General features: G+C 35.2%; 1 long non-coding RNA gene across 1 annotated transcript; it reads right to left on the reverse strand.

Annotated features, from left to right (window-relative positions):
• Positions 1-3,905: 3,905 nt before the first annotated feature.
• LOC107553965 (uncharacterized) lies at positions 3,906-17,633 on the reverse strand. The gene is made up of 3 exons (XR_001605016.1): positions 17,583-17,633; positions 15,434-15,538; positions 3,906-3,982 (listed from the first exon to the last, which is right to left on the reverse strand). It is a non-coding gene; the product is annotated as an uncharacterized lncRNA (long non-coding RNA).
• Positions 17,634-18,619: the final 986 nt, after the last annotated feature.

Consider the following 18,619-nt stretch of genomic DNA (forward strand, 5'->3'; position numbering starts at 1 on the left):
TGTTTGTTCTTAACATCTTATAATTTAGAATCAGTTTTAATGAGATGGCAGTGCAACTGTTTAGGGCTCTATGCAAATAAACCAATTACAATGTTAATGTGAGAAACTGTAGAAGAAGGTCATTTTTCCTCATGCAATCAGTGCATTTGTCTTTAAAGAAACATCCTCTGCCAACAATAAAGGATTCTTAATGAAGCTGTTAATGTGAATTTGATAGTCCTCAGCAACGATCACGTGGGTGGATTCAAGATGGAGATGAGTTTGTTTCTGGATCGGATTGAGAGAAATTTTGCATTACATGACTTGCTCACCAATGGATCCTCTGCAGTGAATGGGTGCCGTCAGAATGAGAGGACAAACAGCTGATAAAAACATCCCAATAATCCAATAATCCACATGACTCCAGTCCATTAATTAATGTCTTGTGTAGTAAAAAAATCTGAGTTTGTAATAACGTCAATCACCATGACAACACTGTATATCAAATCACTCATCTGGGTAAATGAAACCAAAGCAACTTTTATTTCTCTCGTGTTACTCCACAGACTTGCTCTCTCTTGATTCATACAATTAACCGACTGTATATTATCACTTACATACTGAACATAGATACTGACATTAGCAGATAAAATTGATTAAAGCCTTATGATCCCTATTAGCTAAACCTTTCTTGAAACAGATGCAACATAGTTATAAAAAAAATCTGCTCTACAAAAAGCTGAGCTTTAATGCATTCTGTTTTGCTGCTTTCTGCAAATGTCCATGCGTACTGCATTCATTATCAAAGGACTTAGAGGCTAAATCGAGAAAGCATGGTAAACAATTCACTGAACAGTAATGGAGCCTATTAACATACTGCAACATGGAACAGTTAAGGAAACATTTGTAGTGATGTGATATTAAACATGCATGCATGCTGTTGTGAATGGGTTGTAAGGAGATTTGAATCATGGTAACATGACAAGGCCAGGAAAAAATAAATAAATAAATAAATAAATAAATATATATATATATATATATATATATACAGTATATCTGCAGTATTTCTCACAGCGGGTGTCATGGCAGATGCCCAAATCCACTATAATTCTATAAATAATACTGTTTTTGTGTCATGGAATGTAGTTTTGAGAGTTTTTTTTATGCAATAATGAAGCCGTTTAGACTTCAAATATGCGGTTTGTTAATAAAGGTCACATCTATTTGAAAGTTTGCCTCTATGTTTTTGGTGATGTGAGCTCTAGGGTGTCAGCAGGTGTTCATTCCAAACTCCAAACTCCAATTCCAAATCCAAGCATAGACTACTTTATACCAAAACTCCAAAGGACCTGATAATTTAGTTTGTCTGAATACATGATAAGTACCAGCTCCACAGCAATGGATTCTTATTATTGCATCCAGTGGACATTAACTTTTATCATTTCCAAGGACTGATCTGAAATAAATATAATCGGCCTCTATGAATACCCTTTAAATCTTTTCAGAGTTAGTATTCTCTCTTTTGCCACCAACAGTAATACAACAAGAAGATATAAGGATGCAAGTGAAACCCAAAGGTAAAGTAATGTACAGACTTATTTGACTAATTGTATTTATGGATATGAGATTTTTGACATCTGCATAGTAACTGAGTTATGGGGATTCAGCAGCCAATTTTCTGTATTGCAAGGTGCCTCCCCGTTATTTTCTCTTTTTGTTGTTCTTGTAATCAATTTTTAGCTAATCCAATTTGGCTGCTCTGGTTCAGTTCACATACTTTAATCTGTTTCTAAGTGTTTCTTCAATTACAGGCACTTTTATGTCCCATGGGTTGATCTATATTTAAGCTAACTTTACCTCTTCACTTTTTGTTATATGAAGGTCACATTAAAACATACTTTCAATCTTATAATATTAAAATTCATCATAAACATTTTTAAAACTATGATATTGTAAACAAAAAGAATAAAAAAGTATTTTGTGAAAATTATTTACATAATGTTTTACAGAAATTATGTCATTTCCAAATCAAAGTCCTAATAACTGGACAATAATTTTGCAAGATTTTTAATCTACAGTGTCATGGTATGGTTACCTTGTTCCCCAGGCTTCTCTTACTCAGCTTTCTCTCATTAAATACTATATGTTTTTTAGTTGAGTGGAGGCAAGGTCAGGCCAGATGTCCTGAGGTTTATACATCTGATCAGTCCCTTACATCAGCTCTGTGACTCAGAAAGCTCCTCAAAGTTCAAGCTGTACCAAAGGCTGCAGAGAGCCATGTGCTAATTATTTGAAGAACAGGATTACCCTGGTCACAAGGGTACATCACTGATGTATTTTTGGTAAATTGTGGTTTTGCTATGCTGTACATACCATACACAAGTAATTTAGCGTATGCCATTCTTTATACCTATTCCATCTAAATGCTCTTATGAGCTTCCACCAGCTCCCATGTGGCTTTTAGCAATCTTGTGATGTTTTTTTTGTTGTCATTTTACATTAACTCCTAAGAGACAATAGGTGCTTTGAAAAGCATCACATCCTTGAGAACTGCTGAGCTTTCTCATGAACCCCTATTTTGATGTGGAGCTCTGAAAAGGAAATTCTCTTAGCACTAATGGATTCACTTATGTAGCACACAAAAGTCTGGGACGTAATATGATTTTGTTGGGGTCATCACTACGAAGGAAAAGAAAAACGCTGCCAGATCTTTTCAAAAACATCTCTGCATATACTAGTAAATCCTAAAAGCTTTGAGGTCTTGAATGCAAGGAGTATATAAAAATATCCACATCGATTTCCTGCATTAATCTGATAATGAATATCTCCATCTACAGGTCTCACGTCATCTAAAGCAGCACAAACTTCAATACTACAGTCATATATATAATCTAGTATGCATGATATAATCATGTGTTATGATCAATACAATGAAAGTGAATGAAGACTGGGCCTGTTAAGCTCCAAAAAACATCCATCACAATGAATGTAAAAAATTATTTAAAAAAAATTATACAATTTCTTTTATAAAAGCACTACATTCCAGCTTTTAAGAAGCCCGATAGTTTTTGTTTTTTTTGAGAAACAAGCATTTGAGTCTATCTAGTAATCTTCCTCTCAAGCTCTGTTAAAAGAAAAGTTGTGTGTGTGTGTGTTTTTATAAATTTAGCATTACATGACTTGCTCACCAATCGATCCTCTGTACTGAATGGGTGCCGTCAAAAAGAGAGTCTAAACTGCTGATTAAAACGTCACAATAACAAGTAATCCACATGACTCCAGTCCATCAGTTAACATTTTGTGAAGTAAAAAGCTGTGTGTTTGCAATAAACAAATCCATCATTAAGGTGTTTTATCTTTAAACCATTGCTTGTGAGCAAAACAAGAGTCCATAATCCATAATGATGCTTCTTTTAGTGAAAAATCCATCCCCTGTTGTCAAACTCAAAATCCACTAGCATATTTGTTTAGGACTATTTTGGACTGTTTTCACTTGTAAATGGTGCTTGATTTGTGCATATTTCTCTCCTGATTCAGACAAAATGATTTTTTAGCATTATAATAGACAGAGTTAAAATATTGAGTGTTTGTTTATTACAAACATGCAGCTTTTCACTTCACAAGACATGAATTGATTGATTGGAGTCATGTGGATTACTTGTAGATTACTATGATGTTTTTATCAGCTGTTTGGACACTCATTCTGACGGCACCCATTCACTGCAGAGGATCCATTGGTGAACAAGTGATGTAACGCTGAATTTCTCCAAACTGCATGGATGAATCATGTTTATTCATGGACAGCATGTCAAGAAATCTTTTCAACTCTTCCGTTTGGTACTGTGGCTTTTGGTGGGGTGATTTACTTTAAATAAATGCCGATGTCAAAGCTCTTGCTATTCCACATTTCCTTCCAGGATAACAGGATAAGTCAGAAAGTGTTGTGAGCGGTGGGTGACCAGGCAGATCTACTGTCTTAATTGGGAGGTACAGCGGGGCTCTCCTAAAGCAGAGTCAGGAGAGGACAAGAGAAAGACAGTAAGAGACTGACACATGAATGACAGAATCGTGAGTGCAAAGAACCATTCATTAAGCCTACATAAGGCTTGATGAGACAGAAGTGGCTGCGCAGATGTGCCGATCTGCCAACTGTTCACTGTCTCTAGTATAATCATCAATCATTAAAAAGATAGAAACTTTCTTTGTTTTTAACCAGACAATGATAAATAAATTCTAATAATTAACAGTAGAGGGAGCAGGGGTAATTAGTCTCCTGTCGTGACTCATTTCAAGTGACCAACCACAGTTCTTTCTTTTTGGAGGTTTACAGGCAGTGTTTTTCTGAAAAAGAATTATGTACTGACCTGGCAAAAATTATTTGCATAATGGCAGTCTCCATGAACAGTTGTTCAGAAAACAGCAGGAAAATGTCAGAAAATGCATAGAGGCAATGAATTTTTCAACATAATTTTTGACAGTCCAAAAATACAGACTATTTCACATACATCTGAAAAAAGTACACCATTCAAAAAAATTTTTTTAATATTTTTGAAAGAAATCTTTTTTGCATTTATTTATTTGCATTTTTTAAATTATCTTTCTTGCATTTATGTGATCAAAAATACAGTAAAAACAGTAATATTGAGAAATAAAATTACTTTACCATATGAATATATTTTAAAATGTCATTTATTTCTGCAATGACATTACTCCAGTCTTTGGTATCACATTATTAAGTATTATCATGTTGAAAATCTTTTGAACACTGAAGTCTTTTGTAAACTTTTTACTTTACTTAACTGTGACTTTACTGTCACTTTACTTTACTATCAATAATAATTTGTGGTGGTGTACATATACATCAATTCACATAACAGAAATTTTTAATTTACGGTTACATTTATCAGATACCATCACAGAATAATACAGAAAGGGTGTAATTAATGTAACAACAAAAGATATGTATAGTTGCCAACAATCGACTGGTCCAGACGCCATTGACGCGTCCGCCATCTTTGAATGGTCAATGTGTCGTCACTCACAGTCTTTCATTAGTGAGAATGTGTTGGCTTGTTTTAAATATGTATTAACTCAATATTACAGCCTTTGACAGTTCCAATATGGCTTACGTAGAGTGGCCCAGAAACAGCCACTAATAAGGCAGATGCCATCTACCTATACATACTCATGGTAATAACACATATTATTATTAATTTAATTGTATCTGACTTAAGTTCTCATTTTAATCGATTGATAACGTCAAAGATGTTTGAGGCAAAACTTCAAAGCTACACGCTAAACATTTTCCGAGTAAATCAGCAAAAACCAAAAAGCATTTTATTTATCTATACTCTCTCGTTTTCTCTTGACTATCAAAAAAAAAAAACGTTCTGGAGAGTTAGGATGTATGCGCGGATCTTTAGGTCACTGGTTTAAATGCCTGACCCACATTCCCATCATGTAGTTGTGTTCAGATGTGGAGAATCAAATGGGGCAAAAGCAAGTTTGTCAGTCGCTTGTCACGCTAGACACACTTCCCTGGAGAATCAAAAGACACTGATCTTTCATCAAAATAGATTAACTCTTTGTTTTAATAATCAATGAATCGATTAATAAAACAACAAAAATCGGAAAAATAAATTCACATAAACATTTACATAACAGTATGACCTTTTCAAACACCTTAGAGCACAGAAGTTCACATAAGACCATTGATTCAGATTATTGATTAGGATCGTTCGTTCTTTACCTCAATATGCTGTGGAAGCATATCAGGAACGAATCAGAAATATAAATAATAGATTTCAACAATCTTACTTCTTCAAATTGAATTCATTTTCTGCTTGTGCAAGATTTTATTTAGTATTACCAGAACAATTTATTTGTTGTTCCTTGTATTGAACAATTCAAATTTCCATTGATTTTAAACAATGAATCAATACGCAGCAGCACTGAATGCAATGCTCAAGGGCGCACAGATCTAGCTTGAATATGGATTGAGGGATCAGGGCCATGTCTCCCAGTGGAAGAACATTGCTTTAGCATTTTTGTGACAAAAAGCATATTCTGCAGTACTAATTTATTCTTCACATTCAACTTCTGTATGTTTAATGGCCACTATGCTTTCATACGCAAATCATCAGTCTCTTTTTGGGTAGAAGTGACTAGATAATGACTAGATAGTTGTCAAACCCACAAGGGAACTGAGCAACAACAGAAGACTATGACACATGTCCCAGACTCACAAAAAGGTTAAAAGGGGTAAAAAATAAAAAAAGGGCTTTTAAGAGTGACAAAACTGAATCATGCCCAAATTGATTACATAAAAGCTTGGGAGGAAAGTCTGAGAGAGTTTTGTTTCGTATATCATATCTTTCCATTGATTTTTGCCTAAATCACGTTGTCAGAATGGGGCAGCATTTAATCTTTCCATTACAGATAACTGGCTCGGTTTTTAAGACCCCTTTCATATACACATGGATTCAGTCATGTATGTCCTCAGATAAGCCAATAAACTTTCCTCGATCCATTTAGTTCCATTAGATGTAAAAAAGCACTTTTTCTTGATAAAATGCTTCACTAATTAACCCACAAGGTTAGTGAGCTACTGGACAAAGATGCCCTCTAAAAAAGCAGATAGCATGTCGATCTCATGGCACTATAAGGTAATATGGAAGGATAATAGATGTGTTTGTATTTGTTTTCAACTGAAGATTGAAGTATGAATGCTAGGCTAAGATTTAAGAGAGTAAGGGATTGATGTTTCTTTAATTATAAAAAAAAGTAACATCTCTTCAACAATATAGCCATTTTAAATATAAACGTTTAAAAATAATGCAGTGATATTTAATACACATTTAAATTCTGACAAATATAATCTATTATAGGGACCATGCCAGTTATCGGACACTTTTTACTGGCATTGGTGAATAGATATATATCCAATATTGGATATTTATTATTTATTTATTATGGCCATTATTTATTTATTATGCATGCTCATTTCCAGTATTTTTACATTTAGTTACATTTCTAAAATTAATATTTATTAATGCTAATAATTTCATAATATTGTTAAATATATTATTTATTATATGAATGTAATTAGAATATCTCAAAATTAACATCCATTTTTATTATATTGTACACTATAATTTTGTGAAGCAAATTTATTGTAATGATGTTAATTATTCTGAAGTAATTAAAATACCTGAATCTCAATGCAAGTGCAAGCATTAGCACATTAATCAATATTTCTTAAATATAATCTTTTTATAAAGAACAATAGAGTAATTAGCAAAATACATCTAGACACACACTATATATCCAATACTGGATACAAATTATATTTATTATGCATTCTCAATTCCACAATTTTTACATTTAGATTACATTTGCTGTTATCTAACACTCAGTTACAGTTAATAACGCTAATAATTTAATAATACTGTTCAATGGTATATTATATAAACGTACTTAGAATATCTAAAAATGTATATCCATTATTATATTGTACATTATAATGTTAAGAAGCAAACTCAAATTACTTTAATTAAAATAATTGATTTTAAATCTGCCATTTTTAGAATGTCATTGTCACACCACTGCTGTTAGGGAGACGAAGGCACGACGAAGATTATAACAACAAATCCTTATAATGGTAAGCCACACGGAAAAAGTGTGAATGTTACACAGGGTAACATTCACACAATAACAGACAAAGGAGAGCAACAAGAGGCCAATTAATATACACAGTATAATGAGGGTGATAAACTAGACACGGGTGAATCGAGGTTAACTAATGATGACTAGATGAGAACAGGAACATGACCAAATAAGGGTACACAGGAACTAAACTAATCAAGGAGACAGAAACTGGGTCAAACAGAGCACATGAGGGACAAAAACACAACAAAAGTCCAAAAGGGGTGTGACAGTCATATTCAATATCGGCCAATATATATCAAAAACTCTAGTACCAATATACTGTGCATCCCTAAACAAAAAATTGCCCTGTGTTGAATTACTGCAGAGCTGCAGGAAAATGATGCAATGATAGCGCTGACTGGCTGATGGCATCACAGAAACAGTCCTTTCCTAACGGCAGAAAAATATCCTAAAAGCAGAAAATATAGTCTATTTCACACTTTAAAAAAATCAGGCACTGGTAAAACATCAACTGTAATATACTGAAATATTTGTGATTTTTGTGTTGCTTGAAAAACATTTCAGTCAAAACACATTTATATTTATGATATTTCTGAATGGTCATAAAAAGATGTTTTTTGCAGCCATATGGTGCAACGGGTTAAACTGGACCATGCTAACCAGCCAAACCTTGCCCTAGTGTCACCTAAACAGACACTGAGATTACAAACTGAGTGGGAACAGATAAAAAGTGTGAGACTAGCTCAGGTTGCTCAAATTAATGCAATATGGCGAGGATAAAGCAGGTTCACTAGTCTGGAAACCCCAGTGAAGCCCTCTGTTATCGAGCACAAAAGGACCAGAGCACAATAAACTGGGTGTTGGTAAATTAAATGAGCTTGGACTAATTAAATGTGCCATATGCTCCCGTGCTCCGAAAATGGCATATGCTCTGGGAAACACTTGTCTGCGAGAATGGAACACATAACTGTGCGCACTGGCATATTGGGGGATTTAGTTCACATGATGTGCATCTGGTTTTAACTGGGTTTGGAGGAGAAAAACCAAGGAGCTGTGATGTTGGATGAGCCCTAAGCCAATGAAGTTCCATTGGGAACTGATCACATGTTGAGTTTACGACTTACATCAGAGATCTGTTTCAGATGACACTCATGCATCACATGCCGAAAGAAACAATGAAAACGAATGTAATAGATTGAGCTTAACATGACATGCATTCAATGCTAAAAGTAAATGCTGAGTGAATAGAAATCTAGATCACTTTTGCAAAAATATCCCTCCAAGTAAAGCACGCTCTTACTTGCCTTTCAACGTAGGCTAATTAAACGCCACTGCCTCAGAAGCTCCACAGAACATCAATTGTGCCTTTGTTGTCAGTCTGTTCTCACCAACTAACTGCATTGAAGCTCTGGTAGTCTGGTCGATTGTGTTCCCATGTACAGAAGCTGGGTTTCTCAATCAATGAGCTATCTAGCTCAGATGCATCAGATGGGATTATCAGTGTTGGGACTTGCTTTGAGCCAGCCTCGAGTAAACCCTAATTAATGGCTGGCTTTTAAACAAAGCTCTTTTGAAGGATGATCAGATACAGAGGATATTATGATTAATGCACAGTAAAATGAACTGATTTAAAGTCATTTTTATAGCAGGGCTACAAACTCATTTGATCGGGCTGTAAACTTAATTATAGTTCAGGTGCACTATTAGTATGAAAGTTTATCGTGGTTTGAGAAAATGGATCAGAGAAAAGCTATATGTGACGCTGGAAGCTATGACTAATGAAATGAAGTCTAAAGCAGATGGAGTATAAATATTCAACGGAATCTGTCTGAAAATGGACAGATATTCAAATTATCTAATTAGCCATAGATCAAAACAAACATCATAGTTTCTTCTTTCTGTTACTGCCTTCAGCTTGATATATTTAACTGAATATGCTTATAAGCAGCTTTGGTACACAAGCACACTCTCCTCAACTGTTACCTATATATCATACTTTAGCTTATATCATATCAGAACTCTTGGAATGCCTCTCGGACAATCGAATTTGAAGAACTAACTGTATGTCCAATAGCAGATCATCTCAGACATAAACAAACACAGAAGTTATTAGAAAAAATGACCCCACACTCAATCTGGTAATCATTATGAACCAATCGAGCAGTGTACTTGGACTGTGAAGGATTACTGGCCTATTTTTGTCACAAAGCTGGTCCATATCTTTATATCTGTCTGAATCATATGTCATACCCTCCACAAAACAGACTGCAGAGATAGGAATCATTCAAAATTTATCATAACAGAGCTCTCTGATTATATTTACGGAATTCAATTATTCTGACACAGACAGATGGACTGCTTGTCCAGGAGAGGCCTGTCATTTGTTACCGTCAACAGTTGTGTCAGGCTGAAGGGCTTCTGGAGCTCAACTTCTGTGGCAGCAAACAAAATAACAAAAGTTCTTTCAAATTGTACTAATCATTTTGATGCAGTGTGCTTACATAATATATCACTGTAAAAAAATTCCGTGAATTTAACGGTAAAAGACTGGAAAAATGCTACAGTAAAAACTTGTTAAATGGTTAATGGTAAATTCCCCTACTATATACGGTGAAAAACTGTATTGGACATTACATGTAATTTTACAATAGTATACCGTGTTTGGAAGTGAAAAAGGCCGTATAATTTATTAGTGAATAACCGTAAATTGACATTCCCAGAATTCCCTGCGTTACATTTCACATTTCATGTTGTTTTGTTGAAATAAATGTTTCTTCTTAGTATTTTCTTATCAGTTTTCTATATTAGGGTTGTATGTTACACCTAATGTTGTTAAATGAATGTTTATTGCATTATTTCAGTTTCATGTGTGTTACCATAATGGTGTTTAGTGTTTGTGTGAATGAGCTTCTATATATTATTATTTAAAAGCTGCTTGTGATGGGCTTTGGTTCATGTGACTTTCTCATCACCACCTGCATTTGGTGGTTATCAGTGTATTACAAAGGTACAAAACAGATTTCAGTACTTCAATAGGTTGGTATATTAACATTATATCATTTAACGAAAGTACGGTATTTAACTGTAAATTTAAGTTAAAACTGTAGAACCTAAAATGTGGCTACCATATTTTTTACTGTAAAATTCCGGCAACCACAGCTGCCGTTTTTTTACCGTAAATTTTACTGAATTTCTTTAACAGTGATAAGCTCATATTTACTGTAGTTATGTGAATTTGCCATACCCTATGATGTCTAATTGTTCATGATAATTAATGTTGCAAATGTATTATTCACTGGATCTCAACTGGAGGAGAGCCGAAAATGGGTCGCAGATCTTTTCTAATTCCATTAATAAAATGCAATAAAGAACGTAATCATGCATAGTTGGAATAGCAAAATAAATTTATAAACATTTAAAAGGGAAGAGGAATGCTTCCCAAACCTTAAAAAACAATATTACTGATCTGAATGGACACTATCGGATGAAAACACAAAAACTTGAGGCTGGATAATGACACTGTTGTGTTCTGTACACTATAAGAAGAAAACTCTATAGAAAAATGGAAAATGTACTAATCATTTTAAGCCAGGTAATTTATCTGTTAAGTCTACCCTAAAGTTTAACCCTAAAACACAACATGCAATGCGTAATTCAAATACAAGAGCATGTGATAAAATAAAACAGTACATTGCGATTTATTTTTACAGACTTTTCCTAGATTTACTCTTGAAGTTGTTTTATAATTGATGAACCGCATCATTGACACTTATTGAACAGAACTGAATAAACAATGAATGTGAGTTGAGCAGAATAATGACACTAGTCATTATTCTGACAACTTGACTTGTGCTGTGTGTCAAAATCTGTGTGTCCATTGACTCAAACCCTTGTGTCCCAAATTAGGCAGATGCCAACATGAGCAGGCTATGTGATATACCTTCATTCTCAAACTTCCACTAACAAAGTATATGAAGTATTGGCTGCTGACAGCATGAAACCAGAGGTTTTCAAAGTCTTTAATAACATTAAAATGAGCACCATTTCGTATTATTAATACATTTCAGTGTTCGATTTAAATGTCATTTTTGTTTACTGTTCTACAACAAACAACACATGAGAAAATGAACAAATAAGTATTAGGGTACATTTACATGGCAATGATGTGCTAAAAACAGATTTTTCTTTTTCCATTTTCCATGTACAGACGGCAACGTTGTCAAAACGATCCCCGTTCACATGTATTGTGAAAACGACTTGAAACACTGTAGCATGCCAAGCCAGTAGTTGGTAATGTCACATTCTAAAGAAACACTACGCAAACACGTAACACGCATGCGCATGATGTTGCAGTTTTCACAAACTCGCGTTTTTGTATTTTATTCAGAGATGATAACGGTATAATTTTCACCCGTTTTCAAAAGTTTGCGTTTTCAGGCACCCAACACACTGTTTTAGTTGAAAAGGGTATTGTGTAAATGCCCCCCCCCCCTTATCTTCTTAAAATGAGTTTATAAATCAACAACCACAATTTTTTTTTACTCAGTTATATTTGCAAGCATAGTGCACAATTTACTGTAGCTTACACTCAACAGCATTTGAGCACAGACACTTTACTGGCTCGCCTTCCAGCTCATCGGAGGTCAACACCATTTAATAGATGCAGCTAATAGCAGGTGCTTGAGGACACCAAACAATATACGTTCTCATAAAAATAATTCCATTGGGCTTGATTATAAATTATTAGTGAAATTTACTGTCCTCTAAAAGGCTCAGGAAAAATCCTAGCTTGACAGTTTCATCACCATCACTATAGATATTACCGTAAACCAGTTTATCTTTGTGTTTAGCTGCAAGCAATTCCTGCAGAGAGACATTTATTAGTATTTCAATCTCAAGGGCAGAAGGTTGGAAACGAGAAATATGCAACATGGAAGACAAAGACTGCATTTAAAATGCATATATGCTTAATTTCAAAAGACTTTAAAAACTGTTTCATGGGGTCCTTTTCCATAAAACATGTCCTGTATAATCATTCCAGTATTTCACATCACCCATCACTCCTCCAGACACACATTTCAGTTCAAGAGTCTTCCTTTCTCCCATGTGTATATCATCTGGGCTAACAGACGCAAGGTGAATGTGGACGAAAGTCTTCTTTGAGTGAAGTTGTGTGTTGACGTCGAGGCTGAATTATGGATGAGTTCACTCGAAAGATGAGTGCTGTATGGAATTCATTGTGGATTTGCTGACAGTTCTGGTGCACCTTGATCCAGTGGGAGAGAGAAAGAGAGAACATTTGGGGATAGAAGTACTGTAAATCCTCTCCTCTTCATCATTGCGATAGAGTGCAAACCCTTCACTAGTCCGTCCAGTCGTTTCATCCTCTGTGGTGCATATGTTTGGTGGATAAAATAATCTGATAATGCAGTGGAATAAATAAAACACACAATCTAATGTGATCTCCTCCCACTACATACCAGCCTCTGGGATCCTGCCCTTTCTCCACATTCATCTTCATATACAGCCGAAGTTCATACTTAGACTTGTGTGATAAGTTGCAGTCTAGAAAATGTACAGTGTGAATTTACAGTAGGTTATATTCGTTGATAGTAGTTATCTACCTTCAATTTGGCCAATACTGTACAGTATTGCAGTAATAATCTGTATTAAAAAAATGTATTCAGTCACCACTTGTAGTACACTTGAACCCACTAGTGGGTTGGATTAAGTGTACTACAAGTGGTAACCAAATACATTTTTTAATCAGGGAAAGTATGTTAAAAGCACATTTAAGTTCCTATTCATGCTGTCCCAAAATAGCACATTTAAGTACACTAAGAAGGTTATCTTAAGAAGTACTAAAGTATAATTTTTGTATATTAAGTACAAAATTAGTGCGTGAAAATAGAGCACTTTAAGTACATTACGGAAGTGCACTTATTTTTCGCCTGGGAAGTCACAGTGTGTATTTCCACCTGTCATCAAAATAGACGCTAACAAACAAAGCTAGGTTCTCCAGATGAGATAACCATAGCAAAAGTACACTGCCATTCACTTTTCAATGACATTAGCATGATCAAGCATGACAAGTACTTTCATTATTATTATTATATATCACAGATCTATCATAAAAACTTCAGTGTTTTGTCTGTAAAATGTACTTTTAGGTGTGCTAAGATGGCCACATAAACTTTGTGTTGCACGACACGATACTTGACCGCTTGCTTGCTGAAAAAGACATTTAATAATTTCGCAGACATTTATTTGTTTTTATTAGTTTTTCTATTTGTTTATTTGTAAATTGATTTGGTTATTTGTTTGTTTATTTTACTGTTGCTGTTTTTGTCACGTTACTTTCTTTTGTAATGTTGATGAGTTTTTGAAAAAATTTAAATCATCATTGTTGATTACCATTGTTGAGTTACATCTGCCAAGTGTTGATATATTTGCATTCCTGGTTGACAATACATACTAAAAGTTACACTAGAAAAACTACTACTCAGCTCACCACACTACAACAGCATTGCAAACACCTCAGCAACTCTTAATGATAAAAATATAAGGTTGTACTGTTTCTGTAACATATCTTATAATAGTCCCATATTGTAGACTGCAAGTTAGCCTATAATAAACTTATTTTCTCCATGTAATACAGTGGAACCAATTGTGTACTGTAACACGTCTGCTGGAAGTCAATTAATTAAAAGTAAATACAACTTCCCAGCCAGAGGGAACACTAGTCATCATAATGGTGACTTCAAACGAAACTCTTCACAGTATTATCCCACAATGCAGCATAATATGTTATTGTTTTTATGGCCTTACAGTAAAACTCTGAATACAATATTTTATTGCAAGAAATCTACTGGCAATATAAAATCCTGGCTATTTTTACAGTGTTCTGTACAAAACAACATCAACAAAGACACCCACGAATATCCAAACAACAAGAAGTGTGAAAAAAGGGTAATATTGGAAACAGATTGACTGGTATGCTGTCAGAACGCATTGTCTCACTGCATGCTGCAGTTCACAATCATATGACGCTTGAAGCATAGCTATTTTTGACACAACATTCATGGTATAATGGTCAAAATGAAGCATGAGTTACTGCTTAACCATGCCATTTACTGTAACAAATGCACATTAATGCTTTTAAGCTACCAATACACTGACAGACAAAGTGAAACTCACTTACTAACTAGCTAGCGTATCTGCACTTTGGAGAATATTACAGTTTGTAAAGTTGACTTGTAGGCAATCATCTTTTGTGAAGGAAAAATTGTCTTGAAATGCCTGGAATGTGATTTTTAGAGAAAATAAAGTGTGGGAGGAGTGAAAGTGAGGGTGCCGGGTTTGCTGAAAAACACTGACAGAACAGATGCTAAGTTTGCATAGTAGTATATGCGCACGCAAACTCACACATGCGCACATACATACACCTACACACCCCTTTACTGCTCGGTCCTGTTCTCAAGCTGCATTTCTTCCATTCCTGCACTGTTTCTCTCCTTTTTTAGCAATCAAACATCATGCACTCCTATGGCTCTGGGCCCACTAGAGACTATAAAAAGATACAGGCTCATGAAATATAGAGAGTGTTCGGGGTTCAATTTTATGGTGCCTATTACTGCAAATTGTAATATGGCTAATTACTCCTCGCCGTGTAAGATTGCTTCAGCAATTGTCTCATGCCCCCATCAGACGAAATTTCAAGCAAATGGCACCTGAGGGGCGTCTATTGAGCATTTCATTATTTTAATTATGTAGACTTATGATTTACCTTCGCAGACGGAGAGAACAAGGCAATTTGAAAGTCTTTCGTTAGGATGCTTTCCTCATGGGTACTGAATCCATTTGTATAGCTTTCCAGATGTACCGATTTGTTCTAAAAAGGAGGCAAGCGACATAGATAACACAAATAACTTTTCTCAAAGCTACAGAGAAATGGTCTGAAGATTATGTCTTGGCCGTTCATAAATTACACATATTTTTATTTGTACCCTACTCGTATATTATTGCCTGCACAGTAGGCTACTTGTCAAATCAGTCTTTGTGAATCCCAGTGTTAAACACAGTTAGCTTGGAGAGTGATTCATCTTAAGTTTTACTGAAAATCTGAGAGTGAGATGGATTTTCAGACTGCTATGATGGAGGGAGCAGAAAATATTGGATTTATTAAAAAAAAAATTTAGGATCAGTTTATGCTTCATCGTTTCTTTCAATAAAACATGGTTGCCATGGATTTATGCATTTGAAGACTGCACAGTTTGGTTCAAACGCTTTGAACCACATTACAATTCAGGGATTCTTTTCTTTGAAACTGGAAATAAACTAAAAACTAGAATTGTAATAAATTTTAAACAAAGTAGAAATATTGTCAATCGAATCGAATAAGCAAAAACAGAGAATTCAGTGCAGTAAAATGTATTCAAAATGCTATGCTGAGAATATGTAATGTAAAATGTTGTATTAAATTAGAAAAAAAAAACAAGCTAAACATTTTCCTTCTTGGCCTCACATCTTTGGAGCTGACTCGATGTGTCAGGAAAACTGCCGATTTTGACAGATGGCTTTGGCATTGACATAATAGCAAAAATAATTTAAATGAGGATTAATATTTAAGTCTACAGCCCTTTTAAATCACATGCTATAAGCGAAGCACAAAATACAAAATCGCCTTTCTTTTAGCAGCCTTAGTAATTCTGTATGTAAAAGAAAATGTATAGTAACTTACATTTTGAGCAGTGACAGTAGACCTGTATTAAATAAACAGTATTTATCTCTATAATATTTGCTTCATCCAGTTTTCATGCTCATGATTTCTGCAGCAGACTAATGTTCCTTTCCCACAAGTCTGTGCCTGACCTTTATGTGATCGTTTTCTAAGAAGAAAGGGGTCATTCGTAGAGAGCAGTTTGATTTTTTTTCTTTTTTGTTTCTCTCTTGGCAACCGAGCATATGCCAGACTCTTGACCTGTGGCCACTTCACTTCCATCTCTTCATGCTAATACATTACTCACATGTACAAAAGCACACTGTACACACCCACACATTGTGGATTTGCTCTGAACATCAGTTACCGCCATTCTCGGAGGTCTAAATTTGTCAGCGGGGTTAAGAGGGACAGAGGGGGCTGATATTGGCTGTGAAGAGATGGGCGATTAACTGTGTGGCTGACTCAGGCGGCTGGTGTCTTTGTATGTCAGGGTGCGATGGAAAAGCCAATGAAACAGTTCTCAGAGGGTGTCATAAACTCTGCTTTATTGCCGGTTTGTGTTGCCTTTGCAGATTAAGTTCAAAGAGAGATGGCTACTCTTCTCCCTCCATTTTAAATCCCGTTTCTATTGAGTTTCTTCTATGGATATATTCTCAGGGCCTCTGAGAAATAACCCTGCAGTCAGCAGCTGCAGGGCAGAGAGTGATTGTAAATGAGGGAGGATTACTCCCTCAGGGTGCTTTTAACCCCTAGGATTCTGGGTAGAAAGTATGTCCTGCCATAGAACCCAGTGGTTACATTTACTTGGGCTTTCTTTCGAAGATCCGTGTGGTAAGGTGTTTTTGCGACCATTTACTCATAATGCCTCTCTTGAGACTTGAGCCAGACTTGTTTTTTCTTTATCCAAAACTGGAAGTAATAACACTGGGCAATAATATTGCACTGTCATGAAACGAGAAAATCTAATATTTTTTCCTGCCACTTCTATAAGTAGACTATAACACTGGGGAGCAACCAGCTAAAAATAGCGAGTAATAGCTAATTAGCTGCATTCAGTAGCGTGAGGCTGATGCTGCATTCAAAACAGTGTATCTGAAAAGCAGCTTGTCTTACAAATCGCCACATTGCTGTTTAATCGCGTTGTACCGAACCCAGAGCTTTAGAACATACATGCTATATAGCGAGCTGAGTTTAGGGAAAAAAATTAACCCACCTGGGCTGTGCTTGTGCTCTGTTTTCAGTCATATTTAGCGCTAGGAAGTCCTATTCATTTTAATGAATCAGTTCATTTAAACCGATGCGTGTAAACGAACGATTCACTAAATTTAACCTGCGCAAAATCCCCTATATTCGCAGTATTCTCAGAATTATATTAAATGGCGCTGCTTTCACCATATATCTTTGCAAAATGATATTTCAATATTTCTGATGATTTTGTATTTATGTGCTATGGAAATAGCCTATAGGCCTATTCATCAATCCAATGCTTATCATCCATTAAATATGTTAATGTCAGGCATCCTTGCCTTTGAAGACAAAAAGAACGGACAAAAAGGGAGTCTGAATTATGGCCATGTCCCTTGGTAATCACTTTTTCAATTTTCAAAGCTAAAGCTGGACTGCTGCCGTTGAGAAGATGATCAGCACTTCACCAAATGCTCCAGCCTCAGCAGAACACCACACATGTCAAGTATTAAAGGAAAGCGGAAAACTGATGAGAATCGCAGGCCATAGAGAATACCATACAGCAGCAACAAACACCTACAAACAAAACTAGTGCTTCAGATTAATTTCCATTTGCCACCAGTCCTGCTTAAACATGAATAACACAGGTCAATCACTGTGTTCATGTGTATTACATAGAAAGCTTACATACAGACAAATAAGCACTCAGAACCTTTCATTAATACTGCTAATACACCAGTTGCACAGTGTCCCACATAATTCTGCACCTTTTTCTATAAATAAATAATTTTTCATAAATAAATAATTAAATGAAACATATTATATCATTGTGAACCATCAATTCCAAAGGAATGAAACAATATGAAAAGGAATAATTTAGTCCACCATATAGTTTTCCACTTTTCTCTGCATATTTATTAATTGGCAGTGCGGCTGAAGATTTGCATTTAATCATCATATACCTGAGATGAGGAACTGTTGTTTACACAGCGTATTTCCAATATGTAAAAGTGTTGGCATTTAAGGGCATGTTTCACATAGAAGTAATAAATTGCTTAAAGGAAC

This window comes from Sinocyclocheilus grahami, unplaced genomic scaffold (genome assembly GCF_001515645.1).
Source record: "Sinocyclocheilus grahami isolate Dianchi unplaced genomic scaffold, SAMN03320097.WGS_v1.1 scaffold487.1, whole genome shotgun sequence".
In the NCBI taxonomy this organism is placed as follows: domain Eukaryota; kingdom Metazoa; phylum Chordata; class Actinopteri; order Cypriniformes; family Cyprinidae; genus Sinocyclocheilus; species Sinocyclocheilus grahami.